Genomic DNA, 19,932 nt, shown 5'->3' with positions numbered 1-19,932 from the left:
CACCTGGTTCCTACTGGAACAGTCTAAAGGGGAAAATTCTTAATTGAATGGAGGAAATAATATGTCCATAGAGCCTTTAATAGAGCTAAAAACCTCCCTGGAATACCTCTGCCACCAACTCTGGCTTGTCACCTGAGGGGGAGGAAAAACCTCCAAAGACCAGAGGAATGAACAGACCCTAACAGTGATTTTGATGAGAAACTAATTAGGAATATAACAAGGAGATTATTAATTCCTGCCAGAATCAAAGTTACAAATCTTACCAAGTTAGAAAAATGAAGGCTAGAAAAGAACACCTCTCTGACCATGTTTGGAAAACAATGATTTGGGAGAGAGAGAATAGTGAATTAGAACCCCCTGAAGGATTTAGAGACATGCGTGAACAGGAGGGTTTAATGCTAAAGAGAATATTTGGGGACTTCAGAACAATCAAAGAGTGAGAGATTGTCGTGCCCTTTTATGTTCCTTCCAGAAAAGTAGGGTGGATGATAGACTGAAAGCTAATACTGAGGGTGAGGTTTGACTCCACACGATTGAGAAGAGAAGAAATGAAGTGCATTAGAAGGTAAGAGAGTAGAAGAATCTCGATGCTGAGAAGAAAAGGCTCTGCCTTCCTACATGAGCATAAACAAAGCATGCTGATGGTTCCTTCTTAAGATTTTCCCAGAGTTCAACTGTACAGATTTTTCGGAGTATTTATCTTTATCACATTTTAACTGTAAGGAAACTGCAAATATATGCTAAATCAGATCCATGGCCACTTTATAGACCTTATTGCTCAAATGATAACAACTTGAATTGATTCGATTTACTGTTTAGCCCACAGAGAATTTCCATTTTTTGGAAGGGAAGGTAAATGCTAAGGTATGATTGACAGTCACTAAGTTAACCACAGAAAGCCAGCTTTTTCAAAGTCGGGCTGAAGAATCCTAGGCTTAGATTCAAATCTCTCCTAGGGAAGACCTTTCACTCTCCTCTGTCCCCACATGACCCAGAAAATATATATCTACCCTTTACAATCAGTTGAAGTTTCTCTCTTCCCTTGTCACCCATCAAGAGCTGTAACTCTTTTTATTTCTCTAAAATGGTCATAAATGCTGGCTTGATGACAATCCAGAAATACTTCATATACTAAACACAACAACTCACTATGGAAATTGCTTGGTTTATTTTTGTTTATGTTATTGCGATCTTGGAAATGGCACAGCTGACTGTTTATCCTACTGTAAGGAAATACATTTGTTATTTGTATTTTTGGGCTTTAGGGGTTTTTTCTGGTTTTTCTTTAGAAGATAAAGGCAATAAGAAAGAAACTTAAACATAACCCTTACCCCCTCCCCCTCTCAGTTGGAAGCAAAAGTTATTGTACAACTTTTTACCTCCCAAAATTTTACTTTCTTCTCTTCTGTCAGGTTGAAATGCTTCAAACTTAATGATAATAAAACATAACTGAAATATATAAGACCTTAACCACTTTTTCTATGCAGTCATGGTTCTAGATACTAAGTTCTAGAAATCTCAGAGACTACTGAAATCTACAAGTTTATAAAATCTTATATTTCTCTACATAATCTGTGCACATTCCTTGTATACTTAAAATGGTTTTAAACTATTTATAATACCTAATACAATAAAAACACTATGTAAAAGGTTGTTACATATTATTACCTAGAGAATGATACAAAATATTTTTCTGTATTTAGTACATACACAACTTTTTTTTGGAACATTTTTAATCCATGATTGGTTGTATTGATTACATGTGATCCACAGATACAAGGGCTGATTATTCTGCCTCCAGCCTTTTCCATAGAATAACCATAGCTGGCAGATGGGGCTTTCACTTAATCTGCAGAAAACAGTCTCTTTATATGTGTATCTCAAGTCAAGTTGCCCTGAATTAGGATAGTTAAGAACAGAAGGGCCCAATGAGGAACAAAACAGAGACTCCAAGAGAAGGGCAGTTCCTGTTAGTTTTATTAATTATATAAACCTCTGAAATTATAGTGGCAATAGGCATTCTAACTAGAATTCATGAGGACTGATGTGAAATGGTAATTAAGTCTAGATGGATGATAAAAGCAAATAATGTAGAAATAGGGAATCAGGCATATGCATATAAGATCCCCCATTCTGTAGTTACATGTAAGCAGGAGCTTTGCTCAGTACACTAATAATGTGAGCTACATATTCTTCAACCACTACAGAAAGGCACACCTGCCCTAATCCTCAACTGTCTCACCTTGTCTTACCCTTGATGGCCAAAGGAAATGAATGAGCACAGACTTACCTTCATTTTGTTAGACTGTAAGTTCATTGTTCTAGTTTATAAAAGAGTTGGAACCATACTGCTACTATTTAAGTCAGATACTCTGACAGATACCTCTTCATTTATTCTGAGTGCCAGGAGAGAAAGTAGCAGAAAACCAACACAGGCCAGGACTGTGAATGTCATGCACAGAGATAGATGCAAAACATGAATTACTCATAAAGAGCATCTCATCTCATCACCCCATGTTTATAGAGGCCCAAGAAGTCAAGAATGAGGCACAACCATAACTCAAGTGCAGATAATGGAGTCTTCAATCCCATGATCCTTCCAGTCTTGTCTGATATAAGTCATAATTTCTGGCCCACCTATGATAATGATAATGTTACCAATGACAATGTTACAGGAACCATATAACAATGATCCCCAATTTGTCTTGTCTAGAACTTTACCTTTTCATAATCAAAGTGGTCAAAGCATATCTCAATGTTCTCAATAATTCTCTGGTCAACTGAAATGGGGTGTGTGTGTGTGTGTGTGTGTGTGTGTGTGTGTGTGTGTAGAAAATTTCACCTTCACATCGAATCGGATTTAGCTCTTACTATCCTCACATTTCTTCCCTCATTCATGGTATCCCTCAGACCCATCTCCAAAAAAGATGACCCAAGAGAGTTAGGATATTGAAAAAATAATTCAAAATGATAGACTATATATTGCCTAACAACATACTTCACCATAAAAAAGTGGACAACCAGATCACAAAACTCTCAAAATCAAGTGGACTTCTTATTTCTCTTCCCACAGCTCAGCAACTAGGGCTCAAAAGACAGTGTGCTATGTTGAGTGTAAGGTGCCATCCTGTTTGACCCTTTCAATTTAGACATCTACCAAAAGACCTGAGAAGTTATTGTTTCTGGGACTTTTTCTTTGTTTGGGGGAAAAAAAAAAAACAGGGCAAGAAGGTATTCAGTAGAATGAAAGAGACGCATTTGATGTTTCCATTGGTAATCTGGTCCGAGCGTTCCTCGCTGCTGAGCATTTTCAGAAGGCCTGACTGTCTGGGTTAATTGTTTAATGCTTTTAGTTAGAATTAAACTTTGCACCTGCTCTGACAGTGATAAATTAAATGTGCTCCTTTTCCAATACTGTTGCCCTCTTTAAGTAGAGACCAAGAAGTGTATCTCCCTTCTTCCCCTGCGTTTGAGGAATCTCTGCTACACTGGAGTGTAAACCAGCATAATTTGTCACCAGAGCTAGCGCCAATTAAATTGATTGCGTTGGACTGAACTCTGGGACCCCTAATGCAAGCACTAAGGGAAAAATGGGCTCTTTTCTGCCCATTCCCCCATGTGGCACTTAGGCATAGCTCAACAGTGGAAGGCTTTCAAGGTTCAAAAGGGTTTTATTTTCAAAAGAAATGGGCATTGATCAGCTGCATTTAAAGGCAAAGATAATTCCAGAGCTTGAAGGCTGGATTTGTGTTTAAGGTCTAAATCTCTTTCTTTAACCTTGGGGGGCCAGTATAACATAAAAGCAACAAAGAGATTAAGATTACAAAGGGTTTGCAAGTGTAAATGATGTGGTGCTATTCTCCAAACATAACACAGTCCCCATTCAGGAGCCCAGGCACAGGCCAGCATTTGATCTGTTGGTTTTACACCTGTAAAAACAACTTGTGTTTATTTGTCACTTAGCAAACCATTTCTGGCAAGAGTGGAGTAGAAGGGGGGAAAAAAGGGAAAGTGGAGGAGGAGTGAACTTGTTCATACCACAGAGTTCAAACGTGCCTTCCCCAAACTAACTGAAAAATAAACACACAAAAGGTCGGTGTAGCAGACAATCAGAAAATCCCTGCTCTTTGTCAAAGTAGCACACAGTCCACAGAACAGGAGGAGTGGGACACTTCTCCAACCCTGGGTCATTTCCCTCATTATCTCAACCTCTCATGCTTACGTTTGTTATGCCACATCCACCCGACAGAGGTTGTAAATAAGCCCTAAGCTAATACCAGCCCTTCTTGTTCTTTATTTATGGGCTACCAACTATGTGTTCCTCCATCTTTCCTTTCAACTCAGTTTCCCACAGCCAGGCCTGTAGAGTAGCACCACTTGAATAATCTCAGAAATAAATCAAGTCTACAAAGTTAAAGACTCAGACTTCAAATTAGGTGACTCTATCACTATACACTGCAACAGAAATGGCACTCCTTTCCAATTTTGTTCTTCATCTATTCTCTTTTCTTAAAGGATATATCCCTCAGGAACACAGTCTAGCTCATATTAAGTCTTCCTTGCACAACCTGAAGCCTCTTTAATGACACTAAGTTTTTGTTGCTTAAACCAGATGGTATCAACGAGTTTTCTAAAGCAGAAAAGAATGAATGATTATTGAGGTTTCTAGAAACAAAGCAAATGGCTGGGGATTTTGGGGACCTTAATAATTGGATATAAGCACAAGTGGCTAAGGATTCGGTGCTCCTTTAGTCTTTAAAAGCAAGCAAGAGAGTTCATCTTTAAAAGAGAAAAAGAAAACATGTACCACTTTAAACAAAGGGACAGGCAGCAGCTCTGTGCCTCTCTAATTTCTTGAACAATTCAGCTCTGCCCCTGAACTTGCATATCCTTTCAAAAAATAGTCTTGGAAAGCAGTGGTGTCTACTCGTTATTACATATGATCTTTGGAGATCTCATTCCTTATCAAAGAATTTGGCTGTATTTCTTATGATCCTATATACCATAATTTCCCTATATCCCATAATAAGAATTGCATGTTTTCAATTTCTATCTTCTTCATTACAAAGATGTGTGTGTGTGTGTGTTGAGATAGAGCCTTACTCTATGTCCAGTTGATGTCAAACTGATGATCCTTATACCTGTGCCTTGTTAGTGCTGAGATTACAGGTGTGTGTCACCAGGTCTGCTGCACGAGGATGTTTTGCCATGTTACAAAACAAATATAAGTTCTATGCACCAGAAGTCTCAGTGCAGGTTAGCTGAGCCCTGCTCAGGCTTTAATGATATAGAAGCAAACATGCCTGGATGATGGCAATCTTATCCAAGGCTCACGGTCTTCAGTTCAGCTTACTAGTTATTGTCAGAATTTAAGGGCCTTCCTGGCCCTTAGGGATCACTCTCAGTTACTGGAGTTACCTTCATGGCTTTGTCATGTGGCCACTCCAGCAGCAATTCACAGGGAAACTGTTTGCTTCTTGAAGACTAGTATGAAAATCTATCTTTCTGGTTCTTAGAGTTTGTCTGCTTAGGTTGAGCCTCCTCCACATTATAAACTCCTCTGGATTAGCTCACATTCAACCGACTAGGAACCTTAATTACATTTGCAAGACAACTTTATCTTGGCCATATGTTTTGACCTTAAGACTCCATTCATATTCACAGATGCCACCCTCTCAAGAGGAAATGAGTGTATGTGTCAGAAACTCCAGGAGTGAGGAATCTTGAGACCATCTTAGAGTTTTAACTGTCACAGGTCCTTTCAAAGAGAAATGTCTAGGCCAGCAATTGTTCTAATCCTAAGTTTAAAAATGCTATATACCTGGTGTTTTCTCCCTAGAAAACACTTCTCCTCTGATAAGTCAGACATCACTGCTTTTAAAAGCCTAATTTTCATTTATTTGTGTATTCACAATGAACAATGGGCATGGCAGAGCTTTTGTGAACTCCCATTAGGAGACATTGACAGGCCTGGGAAGAGTTCTGGGATATATGTCTAGAAGGGCCTCACATAGACCTTGCTGCTTGTAGACACTATTAGGTGAGAACATACAAAAAGATATTTTATCAATATATGAAAGGAGGAGAAGAAATAATCAGACTTTTGTGTATCAAATATGTCAGTTACCTTTTCAGGCAGGGAAGGGAAGAAAAGGGAAATAGGAGGGGAGGGGGGAGGGAGGAAGGAACGAAGGAAGAAAAGAAAGAAAGAAAGAAAGAAAGAAAGAAAGAAAGAAAGAAAGAAAGAAAGAGAGAGAGAGATAGAGAAAGAAAGGAAGGAAGGAAGGAAGGAAGGAAGGAAGGAAGGAAGGAAGGGGAAGGGAAAGGGAAGGGGAGGGAAGGGAAGGGAGGAGAAAAGAGAGAGGAAGAAAGGGAAGAAAGGAAGGAAGGGAAATTTGGTCTGTTCTATGCTAATAAATCCTTATTGGGCTCTTAGGGGAAATATTTGATCCAGCCAAATTGCTGTTTCAGCTTTATTTGTACAATCTGATACTCAAAATCTATAGACTTCCCTTTCTACCTAACAAGCCAGATTTCCAAAACTGCTCAGTACAACTCTTCTATTGTTTTTGTTTGTTTTTTTGTCAGTCATAGAGCTTGAACTCTGGGCTTGGGCCCTGTTCCTGAGCTCTTTAGTTCAAGGCTAATGCTCTACCACTTGAGCCACAGTGCCACTTCCAGTTTTCTGGTGGTTAATTGTACACAAGAGGTTCATGAATTTTCATGTCCAGACTGGTTTTGAATCATGATCCTCAGATCTCAGACTCCTGAGTAGCTAGGATTACAGGCATGAGCCACTGCATCTGGCTAAATTTTTGTGCTTTCTATTGTCAAAAATAGCGTAAAGTAGGAAGGAAAGGAAGGGGAATGGGGAATGGGGAAGAGAAAAAAGAAAGGGAAAGGGAAAAAGTTACTATGGCACAGTTTTCAAAACACTATAATGCACTGGTAAATAACAATACACACAACTACAAGGTATGCAAAAATCAAGTGTAAGAAAAGACACCCAAAAGTTCAGGGAAATTCCTGAGACAAATAGAATATCGTCACTATCATAGAAGCTGGTCTTGAGTTTTCCCAGTATTCTGGTAAGAAGAATGGCAATAAGTATTATTTATACACTTTATTTTTGGAAAATGATTTTCATTCTTTGTCAGTAAAAATTTGATAAAGTAAGCCAAACAGACCTTTCAGAATTCTTGTTTTAAAAATATGAGGCTTGGGCTGGGAGTTTGGCCTAATGGTAGAGCACTTGCCTAGGATGCACAAACACCTGGGTTTGATTCCTCGGTACCACATATATAGAAAAAAGCTTGAAGTGGTGCTGAGGCTCAAGTGGCAGAGCTCTAGCCTTGAGAAAGTCCAAGGACAGTGCTCAGGCCCTGAGCTCAAGCCCAGGACTGGCAAAAAAAAAATGAGGCTTACCCAATCGTCCAGAAACAAGGACATACTAAATCCACTAGCACAACAATGTTCATTGCAGCTCTATTTACCATAGCAAAGATATGGAACCAATCCAGATGCCCCTCAGTTGATGAGTGGATAAACAAAATGTGGTATTTATACACAATGGAATTCTATGCTGCTGTCAGAAAGAACGACATCGCCCCATTTGTAAGGAAATGGAAAGACTTAGAAAAAATCATATTAAGTGAAGTAAGCCAGACTCAAGGGAACATAGGCTCAGTGGTTTCCTTCACTTGTCATAATCAGTAGAAACCTTGGGCTCTCCTAGCAGAGATTTACAATAGAACAAAATCTAGATACATAAGGCCATATAGTATGAGGCTAAATGAAAGGACCTCCAGGATATAGAAACAAAAGCCATATAATGAGTGATTGTTGTCCTTAATGTACTATGTTATTTCTCATCTCTTTTGCTGTCCCTTGGTTATCTCATATTGTTACAGTATTTCACCTTGTTATCTGATATATTGTATATATGCTTATTTGGTTATTTGAAATAGGATAGGGAAGGGGGGAGGATGGGGACCAAGACATGAGAAAGGGTATCAAAGTTTATGAAGTAATGCACCTTCTATCTGGTGAATATAATGTAACCCTTCTATAATTACAATAAAAATATATGAGAAAAAAAAGAGGTTTGAGAGGCTAAGTGGTTTCTCAGCAGCATAGACTGCAGATCAACACTAGAAAATGAACATATCTTCCAGCACAAATCCCCAGTACTTTCCTCTTAGAAATGTGTATACTGGTTCAGCAGGAGTCTGACCATCATTACAACTAGAGTCAAGCCCTGCCTCCTCCAGGATGGCCTCTGTGACAGTCCTTCAGGCACAACTCCTACCACACTCCAAACTGGTTGTCAGGTTGCTCCAGTGAGTGTTTATCACGCACTATCCCTGTCCCGCAAGGAAGACACGCAACACAATGCTAGCTTAAGCAGGATCCTTTATTCTTCTCCTTTTCTTCTTCTTCTCCTCCCCCCTTCCTCTCTCCAGGCCGCTATATACAGGCAGTGGGCCAATCAACTCATGCCAGCTCGCTCAGGCCCTCCAGTCATGGCTTCACAAGCTCCAGTCCTGCACCCTTCATGCATCCGGCCACGCAGAGACCAGGCTTCCGCTAACAATGGCAGCACTCCCCAAAATGGATGCTGGCCTTCATCCGGTCATGCGGGGGATATCCCTGAGTCACGCAGCCACCAGCACCGCAGGCGCCCACAGTGAAAGGGGGACGCGCGCCTCCAGGTCCCGCCACCACGCGGGAGGGGCCGGGCTCCCCACAAGTGTTGCTTTCTCTGTAACTCCACTCAAGCCCCTGTGAGGTGGGGGAGGGGGGGTCCCTAACACCTTCCTTTTGCTAACATTTCATCCACCACTTAACTCATGGACAATCCTATCCTGCTATAGCCAGGGTTACATACTGGGGAGAAGAAAATAAACTTCATGTGAGACCAGGCATGTGTCAAAGCAATTTAGCAAAAACAGCCTTTTATTTCATCCCATCAAACATTTATTGGATGCCTATGCCAGGCCAGCACAGTAAAAAGCACTGTGGAGTTCACAGCTTAGGGGTGCAGACAAACAGGGTGTAGTCTTCAACACGTGTGTGGCAGAAATGGACAAAGGCTAACTTGCAGTAGGAGACGAGGGCTATGAGGACAGAAAGGAGTGGAGCAAGGAGAGTGAGTGAGAAGAATTTCTTTGTAGCTTCTGAACTATGACTTCTGAGTCCACAAGGACGTCATCATCAAGTTTTCTCATTAGCTCCATTTGTAAGACTCATTGCTGATTCCCTGAACCACAGAGAGGAAAGCAGGAGGTGTCAAGGGCTCTTACAGGATCTGTCTTGCTTGGCTTCAAGATCTCTGGCAATGTCTAGGCTGAAAAGTGACCAAGCAGCTAGAGGTCAGAGGTCTGTCCCACAAGGCCTGGACTTGGGCCATGGAGTGGTCAGCTCTGAGGTACAACAGAAGAGACCTCACCCCTGGTTCACTGAAGCCTGCAAAGCCAATTGTGATCTTATTGCTATTTTCTTGAGTATAGATTGTATCTAGCAGCCCTAATCTGTGGGTGTCTGGAATAGGAATGAGCAGATTAGCCTTTTGTACCCCGCGGGATCAGGTCATGCTTATGTGGGGACCAAAGCTCAGAGCAGGCTGGCGCATGCCTGGAGGCAGGCTTGTGCATTTGTATCATGTGGCTGTCAGGAGGAATGTCTCTCCTCCCCTTCCCCACAATTCAGCAGTTTTCCTGGTTTCCAGGTTTCTCAAGTGGCTCAAGAAAGGTCTGAGAGAAAGCAAAGAAGCCATGAGCTAGTTTCTGGTATCTGGGCACCTACTGTGTGGAGCCTCAGGCTCCTCTGATAAACTGGGGGTATGGATGCAGCGATGAGCACATCCTCCTTGTCAGAGGAAGATCAGTGTGAGCCCCAGCAGCAAATATTTTCTCTGAGATGGAGCTTCAGGGTTAAAGGCTGTGATGACAGAAGCCTCCTGCCCCACCAAAGTCCACCGATCAGTTTGTGGAAGGCGAACAAAGCTGTTCAATTAAAGATTAGTGCGTGCAAAGCTGCCAACTACTGGCTGAGTGGATTTCCACGGCTCACTTCCAGCCCAGCAGGAGGATGCTGAGTAGCAGGATCCAGTTATATCTTCTTTTGCTTTCTAGAAGCCTGAGCCTAGATTCTGCTGGCCCCTTTGGTCATTACTACTGACTCATTTAGGCAAAGACAGAGATTTCTGAAATGCTCTAAGAAGGTACTATAGCTTCCTTACACACCTAGCTCCCTCCCTCTCCCCAGGAAAGGCAGGTGGATTACACAGTACTCTCATGTTAGAGGAAGGAAGACAGAAGAGTCATCGAATATTTTCATCAAGAAGGATAAAGGAGAGAAGAATCAAATCCCAAGCTCACCCACTCTATCATTTAATCAGTCCTCGTTTCCCAGGGCCTGCTTACTAGATCTATGAAGCTCTGAATTTATATTCTAGAATGACATGGGCTCCTAAGAGGCTTTGGGGGAGGACTGTGTGTGAATCTTCCCAATTTAGACTCTCTTCTTTAAAATAATCTCTTTTTTTGTTTTGCCCTGATATAAAAGAGATAAATCCTCATCGAAATCACAAATTGGAAAGCTTAGAAAAGAAGAAAATAAAGATCACTCCATATTCCAATGCCCAAAGACAACAATTAACATTTTGGAGTCCTTGAAATATTTTTGGCATATAAAAATTCATTTTTGTCCAAACTAAAGTTATACTACTAGCTATTTCAGTATTGTGCCATTTCATACATAACCTTGTCTTGTATTTTCCTTTGTTGATAACTGCTATTCTGCAACTACATTTTAAATAACTGGGGGATAATGCATTGCAGAGATGTGCCATCATTTTTTTAGAAAGCCTCATTCTAGACAGTTAAGTTGCTTCCAAATATTCTCAAATATAAATAAGGTTGTGGCAAAAATGCCAGCTATATTAAGGAAGGATCAGACAGTGTGGTGACGCTCTCAAACCAGGATTTTTTCCTTTCTTTACTCTTCTCTCTCTCTCTCCTCACCCTGTTTTCTCTCTCTCCATCTCTCTCTCCCTGTCCCTCTCCCTCCCCCTCCTCTCTCTGGCTTGAATTCAGGGTCTGTGCACTATCTTTTAGCTTTTTCACCTCAGGTTGGCACTATACCTCTTGACCCACAGCTCCACTTCTGGCTTTTTGGTGGTTAATGGAAGGTAAGAGTTTTATGGACATTTTCTGCTGACTGACTTCAAACTGGGATTCTCACATCTCAGCTTCCTGAGCAGCTGGAGGCCTGAGGCATCAGTACCCAGCAAATTCTCTCTTTTTCTTCTGAAAATAGTTCCCAGATAAGATTAGGTATCTCCTCCCTGGATCTTTTTATGAACAGTATACAAGGACAGAATAGTATGATGGCACAGGTACTTAAAGAGAAAAGGGAAATACCTTGAGAGTTGAAAAGCCTGATTCTCTTACCAGCTAATAATTCACTATGTGGTCTCGAGTCAGTTTCTACCTTTTTGAGCCAATGTTTTTTCATCATCAATGAAATAAAGAGATGGAGATAGATGACTTTAATATTTTTCTCCATCCTAACATACACAATGCTAAAATCCTAGAAGTCATACAACATTCGAGCCCCCATCAACAAACATATAAGATCACAGAGGTAGATTGTGGGGCAGTTCTCAAACTGATGGGAAGCACCTGTGGATCCCAGTCAGAGCAGATTATTCCTCATTGCAATGTATTATTTGAACATAATTTATTTTGTTACAATAACTGAGAAAAGATTCAAGATTGCACCTGGTCCAGGCACTATCCCTTCCATCCCACCTTCTCTTGAGGTGAGAGGAGAGAATGGATTTGGAGCTCGTGAGCCCAAGGAGGCACAGAATTTGTACACAGGAATGGGCTTCTCAATGTGGAGTCATAGTATTTTCCAAAGTCCCATAAAAGGAGTTTATCATTCCTGCCCACCTCCTTTCCCTGTATTCCTTTGGGGTAAGCAGACGAGTTACATTATTCAAAAGATGAACTGCCTGAAATAATCATTCTCCTTCTGAAAATAACAGTGAATAAAGAGCTCCTGGCTCAGGGGTCTGAGCTAGGATGGCCGAGAACAAATGAACCATTATCTGCCTGATGTGGACAGGCCCTCAGGCATGCCTCCCATGCTGCCCAAATCCACACTTCAGTCCACCCGATCACATGAGCGCTGCTAAGCAGCAGAGAAGGGGGTTTTTCAGCTAGACTAGTGCCCGGGGTTAATCAGGTGATAGATGGTCAGTGAGAAAGAAAAGGGAAAAGGAAGTTCACCCACAGACTGGCCAAAGCTTGAAGGATCCATGACTTCCCATAGATCTCCACCTGGCCCCCCACACAACCCAAGTTATACACCCTGGGTCTCCAGAGCCACCCTTGCATTGAACTCAATTTTCTTAGGCAGCCAGAGTCAACATGGCCCCTTGGTTCATATTCAAACACCTGTCTGCTGTGGCTCCCAGGTAGGCTGAAGAATCAAGAGCAGGATCTGTGCTATGAAGGGAGGAAATCCATCTTCAAGACATCCCCAGCGGCTGCCTGTGAACTAGGGGCACCTACCCTGTATTTGAAATATGTAGGATATGTCTAGGATCTGCCAAGGCAGACATACAACTCGTCTTCATTTCTCTCTCAGAAAAGGGCTCCTGGAGGGCTCAGTCTCTGGGCTCAGTCTCTGGTGGATAACTCTCCTGGACCAGAGAACACAAGCCGTATATTATCACTTACTGAGAATACAATACAGAACAAGTCAAGAGATTTGGCAATCCTGAGGAAGCACAAGAAAGAAGCCTCTCGTGCCAGATCAAATGGACTGACTCAAAGACCGCAAAATTATTCCAGGACTGGGTTCCTGAAGATGCTCACCTTACGAGACCAAGACAGTTAACTTCAAAGTAGCTCTAAACAATCCACACCTAGGGATGTGGAGGGAGGAGGAAGCCACAGTGAGAGTTTTCCAAACACTGTCTCCCTCATTCCAAGTCCCTAGCCCTGGCTTGGAGAATCTAAGACATCTGAGATTCTTTAAAGCTCCATCTTCTTCCATCAGGAAGGCATTTGTCCTCTCAGAGGAGCACTTTGCCCAAATACTAAAAGCAAATTAGAAGCTGGATGGCCCCAGGAAGGCTCTTGATCATTTCTAAGTTTCTGGGTACTCAAAAGAGAATAGCTGATGGTTGGCCAGTCAAAGAGAAAGAGGACCTTGAGGCAATGGTAAGAGAAAAAAATGAGGGATCTCCTGAGTTCTATCCCCCCTGGCACAGGATTGTGGGAGTTTCTAGTGTGGAAGGGAAGCTAGAGGGCTAGGTTCTTGTCAAAGTTTTCACAGAAGCACACTGTAGGACTATGGCTAACCCAAGACTCACCCACCCCTCATATCTTTCAGTCTAGGGGTGCTAATATGCGACACACCTGATCAGTACTGATGAAGCTGCCTGCAAACAACCCAGATCAATAAGCACAAGGGAGCCATCATAGCCCATTCTTGTGAGTACAGACATGAATACAGTCAGGTTCCGACCTGACAATCCAGTATGGCTAGCTAACCACATGTGGGCCAACAAATTAAAATATGAGGTGACAAAGCTCATGTGCAAAATATGAATGAGGATTTTTAAAGGACAAAAAAGTGTATATATATATGTATACATATATACATATATATACAAGAATAAGGATATACTGAGGGGTAAGTTTCTTCTTCAAAGGTTGACCAAACTCCCCAAGATGTAAGTCCTAGACTGGATGTGGATAGAACATGAAGGACATTCATCCCAGTTAGAAAAGCATCTGCAGATAGACAAACCTGGCATCCTCAAAAACACTTTGGAGAATACAAACCTACCTTTCACAGCAAGATCTTCCGGTCTGCAGTGCCTTGTGGTTTTTAAGGTCCTCAATACATATTTTTCTATCACAGACCCCAAAATTCTTAAGGAAAGGGATTTTCCATTTCATAGATAAGGGAATTGAGTTGCCGGAACCTCTTCGTTTGCTGAGCACTAACGACATGGAAGCAGAATAACATAGTGGTCACCAGCTCACTTCCGAAACCTCCTTGTTCCTCGGTTAGTGGTTACTTCTTAAAGCAAAGAGATTATTTGCTCCTTAAAGACAGCATTTTTGCAAAATGAGTTCAGTGTTTATCTAACCTCATTGGACTGTTCTGAGAACTAAATGCAATAAGATGAGATTGAAAGAGAATGCAAAGAATTAAATGAGCACATAAAAAGCTTAAATTAGTCTCTAGCCCACAATGAACAATTACTCAGCAAACATTGTTAGCCAGTTTCCAGGGACTCACACTTAGAATCCTAGCTACTCAGGAGGTTGAGTTTTGAGAATCACAGTTCAGAGCCATAGTAGATAAATATGCATGAATCTTATTTCCAAAATAACCAGCAAAAAGCCAGAAGCAGATATAGCTCAAGTGGTAGAGTGCCAGCCAAGGGTAGAAAAGCTAAGCAAGAGCATGAGACTCTGAGAGCAAGCCTCAGTACCAGCAAAAATAAAATATATATATGTAAAAATGTAAATGATTAAATAATTCGTGCATTATGTACACTTTGAACCCACAGCTAGCTATATGTTCTTGTCCATTTCCTCTTCCTCCACTTGGTCCTCTGGTGATAGAGCAACGTTGTTCGATTAGGTCATGTCTAAATTTCCCTTCAGTTCTAACTTTTCTGTGATTCCAAACATCAAAGCCTGTTACAAAGCATCTCAAATATCACCCTTCAACAAAATCTTTCTGAACATCCTTGACCCGACAAGCACTGCCCTAGAAATAGAAATTTTCTCAAAGACTGAGGAGTTGGAAAAAAGGACGCAGACATGCCAACGGAGACCCCAGCAGAATGAGCTCCGAGCTATCTGTGGGGGTCACAGCTAGAGTTATGTTACAATCCAGAAATCACCTCAAGCTGCAGAGACTCTCTAAGCCTGATCCTCACCGCAGTAGTTTCAACAGCACCCAGAGCTAGTTACACATGCAAATAACCAGGCCAGCCTCAAACCTGATGAAACAGAAACTTCTAAAAGGTTCAACTGTCAATGTCTGGCGCGGGGTGTGTGTGTGTATGTGTGTGTGTGTGTGTGTGTGTGTGTGTGTGTGTGTGTGTGTGTGTGTGTGTACATGTGTATGGGTACCAGTACTAGGGCCTGAACTCAGGGCCTGGGTACTTTCTCTTATCTTTGTTTGCTCAAGACTAGCACTGTATCACTTGAGCCATAGCACTATGTCTGGCTTTTTGCTGGTTAATTGGAGATAAGAGTCTCAGCCCAGACTGGCTTTGAATTGTGATCCTCACAGCTTCCTGAGTAGCTAGGACTACAGACATGAGTCACTGGCACTCAGCTTCAGTCATCTTTTGCCTACTCGATACAATGAGTGCTACTCCTGAAGTATTTGTTTTAAAGTTTTTGGAGAATCATTTGTTCCCAGAGAGATGGACTGGGAAGAGAGACAGGGAGAAGAGGTCAGCCTAAAAGAATAACAACAAATTTCCTTTTGTTCATAGCGTCTTCAATTTAAAAAATAAAAATGGAAGAATGCAAAAGAAAAGAGTTTTAAAGTTTTGAGAACTACCACTCTAGATCAGAGACTCCCTCTGTGTGTGGAGAATTGGTGCTAGTTATCACTCCACTTCTCATGTCTCCCATTATGAAAATAAAAGAGAAGTAACACAGAAAGTCCTTTCCCAGCTCCCTGGACTCTGTGTCCTTGTTCTTTGTCATCAAAAGTGAAATCAGTTGAAATCTGCAGCCTGATCTGTCTAGAGACAGTGACTTCCAGCATTTCCAGCCAATCAGTCCTGTCCAGAGAATGTTACCCAGAAGCCCCACAGGAAGGGTCTGGAACCAGAAGAATTGCTGCAGGAACCAAACTGTGTGACCCCTCCATGGTCGTAACATCATGTGTCTGTGGTCTCCCAGAAACACATCTCTAACTGCAGGCAATCTCTGTCATACCACCCCCTGAGCTTCTACCCAGCTCCTAGAACATTCACTGGGGATTTCAAGACCATCCTCCTGCATTCAATCCTCAGCTATCCTTTATATAGAAGGAGTAACCAAGAAGTGTGTTTCTTTTGTTGTTGTTATTATTTGAGAGATGGGACATTTTTATCTTCTAGCTTAAGAGAATTCTGTATCTGGACAAATTGCCCGCAAACTTCACACCCTGTCAAGAACATTGAAGAATCATCAACATCCCAATCAGATTCTTTTTCTAAGCATCTTCAAAGCAGAATTGTCTCCCTCTATCCCAGCCCTGCATCTCCCCTGTTGCTTCACAGCTCCTTTGGTTCTGTGGCTTTGTATGAAAGCCAGTGAGCTAATTCTGGGTGGTTTTTTTCTGGACACACAGCATCCCCCAGCTAATGGTTCCACAGAGCAAACTGGGGTATTTTCCATGGTGAAGTAAGAAAAGCCTCACAATTTCTCAGGGCAAGCAGATCCTTCTAAACAGGAGACCAAGGAAAAATCAGGGTTCCAGACACTTTTGTCTACCCACACCTTCCCTTCAGCTCATGTATAATTCAGGAGAAGAGAGAACAAAGAGGAAGAGGGGCAGCAGAGTGACTATGGAGAGAACAAACTGGTAATGCACACACCAGAGTGACTGATGACATCTTGGTACTTGGAACTGGGATTACAATGCCTAGAAAGAGAAGCCTGCTCATTTCCACAATCTGGTTCAATGGCAAGGCCATTCTGCGTTCTTCCTGAAAAGTTGTGTGCTTCTGTTTGGATTTGAAGACAAGATGACTAATACAGAGACACAATCAATCAAAGACCTTCCCACTCACTAATAGAAGCTTACTTGTTGTTTGCCCCCTGGACGGTTATTTTTGCAAACATTTCCATCTCCAGAGAGGAAAAGTAGGCAGACACTTTGGACTTGTGACTAAATGACCAGTTTGGGCCATTAATGACCAGATATTTCAAAGCAAACTGTTGAAGCCCCTTCTCCATCACCTCCCAATGATTCTCTTCAAATGTTTAAAGACACTGGAACTAAAAATGAGATGACCAATCAGTCATGCTCCACAGTAAAGAGAAAGTTGTCTGAAGACAATTAAGGGACTGAAATATTTTTATTCATACTGTAATCCACCTGTTATTTATGTCTGATAGAGTTCTTGATTTTCTAAGGGCTGATGGCTGGGGAGAAAAAGTTGAAATCTACCTCAGCTTTGAGATACATTGTCACCTTGATGTTTTATTTTTCAAAAACATCTGTCATTTAATTTCTTTTCCTTTCTTTCCTTTTCCCTTCTTTCTTTCACTTTTACTTTGTTTATATTCTTCTTTTCCTTTTTTTCTCAAACTAAAATGCATGGCTTAAGCTAAGAAGAGTATATCCACACAGATTCATGTGGCTGAACTTTTATGCATTTCTCTATCTTTAAAAAAAAAAGACATTCCTAAGAGAGAAGAGCTAATAAAGTCCTGTATCTTTAATGGTGGTGATACCACAGTACAAACAAATTATAGTGTTCAGAAAGTTTGAGAGGCTGAAAAGAAATGTACAGAGTACAACACCAAATTTGCCTGTCAAAGATTTTTTTATTATTATTACTGCTTGTTTCATTTTACTTTATTCTTAAAGCTGATGTTTGCAGCGATTTGCTTCACTCTAGGAAATTCCAGATCAGAGAATACTGATTTACAACTTCAATCATCACCTGACAAAAGCAGCCCTTGCTAAGTGAGAACTGATCCATAACAGGTATTTCAAAAATTTTCATAAGTCACAACATATCAACCCCCAAGTGAAGAGTTTCATTCACAGGAAACAATTTTCTGAAATCTGCAAATATTACATATATATGAAGAAAACATAAAGAATATAGGAGCAAAACCTTTCTGTAACATAATTTTACAGATGAATGTTAAGGATCTCTAAGCAGATATATGGGTTGCTCTCTGTTTTGCTTTGTTTTGTTTTACTATTTTTATTATACCTCTCATCCTTGTACCTCAAGGGTTAATGTTAGTCTTCCTCCACCCAGGGAGCCTGCCAGGAACTGGTATGAATGAACCAGTAGCCTGAACAGAACACCCAGGGTTAACCTGTAAGCCTCAGAGCTTCTGCCAAGAGCTGTTGGCTGCTTATTGTCACAAAACATTGTATCTGAGCCACTGTGACATTCTTCTTCCAGTTTTCATGGAACATGAGGCCATTTCAGCATTGAATTATTGCCTCAGATCTGTTGTGTGTGTGACCAAAAGAAAAAAAAAGAAGAAAAGTGCTCTTGCCACCAGTGCTGTAATCCCTAGTTTGATATCAATGTGCAAGGATTAGAAATCCACGCTATAAGTATTATCTCTTTCTTCCAAAGAATTCCTTCTATTGATTTGGTTAAATTAATAATATTAATATTTTCACCCCTTCCAAAAAATTATCATGCAGCTACTAGGGAAAACCAAAATATCTAGGTAATTTTTCTAGCTTTACGAGAAAGAAGAAGAAACTAAACACTTGAAAATAAAAATTATTTCAAACATACTCCCTATTTACTTCAACTATATTTGATACAATTTCCAGTATGAAATACTTTCTGCCATTTTTTTGTGGGTCATTATAGGTATGAACCACTGTGCCAGGCCTTTCTGCCATTTTTTAAAGTTATTCTATCAAAAAAATAATGGAAGACATTAACATTACCACAAGGGTTCACTAATTTCTTTTTTTTCTGCTTCTTTTTTATTTTTTTTTATTGTAATTAGTAAAAGGGTTACATGATATTTGCCAGATAGAAGGTGCATTAATTCACACACGGGTTCACTAATTTCTTTATTAAAAACTCAACAGAGCCAGGAGTTTGGCCTCGTGGTAGAGACTTGCCTAGCATACAGGAAGGCCCTGTTCAATTCCTCAGTACCACATACATAGAAAAAGTTGGAAGTGGTGCTGTGGCTCAGGTGGCAAACCATTAGTCTTGAGAAAGCCCAAAGTGCTCAGGCCCTGAGTTCAAGGACTGGAAAAAATAAAAAAAATAAGAAGAAAAACTCAAATAACCAACTTACATTTTTCAAGCAAAGAAGGTGGCTTGGGACTTGTTTGAAAGAGCTAAGACTCCTTTCACTAGTCACTTTTTTTTTTTTTTTTGGCCAGTCCTGGGGTTTGAGCTCAGGGCCTGAGCATCGTTCTTGAACTTTCTCAAGTCCAGAGATCTACCACTGGACCTCAGCACCACTTCCGGCTGTTTTCTGTGTGTGGTACTCAGGAATCGAACCTGAGTCTTCGTGCATGCTAGGCAAGCACTCTACCACTAGGCCAAACTCCCAGTCCCAGTAGTCACTTATTTATAAAAAATACATTGTGAAAAGTTAAAAAAGCAAGCTGGGCTCTAATGGGTCATGCCCATAATCCTAACCACTTAGGAGGCTAAGATCTAAGGATCGTGGTTCAAAGTCAGCCCAAACAGGGAAGTCCATGAAACTCTTATCTCAATTAACTACCAGAAAGCCTGATGTAGAGATGTGACTCTAGTGGTAGGAGTGCTAGGCTTGAGCCAGAAAAGTTCAAGGACAATGCAGAGCACAGATTACTTCTGTGCCCTCAAATTAGTTCAGGAAGGGGGAAATAATGCTCAGCATCATATGTTAAAGAGCATCCCCTAAAGGTAGGATTGGGGATTGCAAGTCAGCTCACTTAGGCATTGGAAGATATGCCTGACTATACGGAAGTATGCTGCATTCATAAACTGCTTTGTTGAATGGCAACTCCTTTGTGCAAATACTTAAAGATAATTGTTTTAAATAAAACAAATATATAAATAAAAAAGATGTAGCTAAGTGAAAATATCCCAAATACATAAAAAAGACATTGCTCAATACACAATATAGATTTTAATCTAGAGCAGATAGATCTTAAGACTGAGCTAAAAAAGAAGTTCCATCA

The sequence above is a fragment of the Megascapheus bottae genome, chromosome 7, assembly GCF_031878675.1.
Source record: "Megascapheus bottae isolate mThoBot1 chromosome 7, mThoBot2.hap1, whole genome shotgun sequence".
NCBI classification, from domain to species: Eukaryota; Metazoa; Chordata; class Mammalia; order Rodentia; family Geomyidae; genus Megascapheus; species Megascapheus bottae.
Note: the sequence above shows the minus strand (reverse complement) of the source record.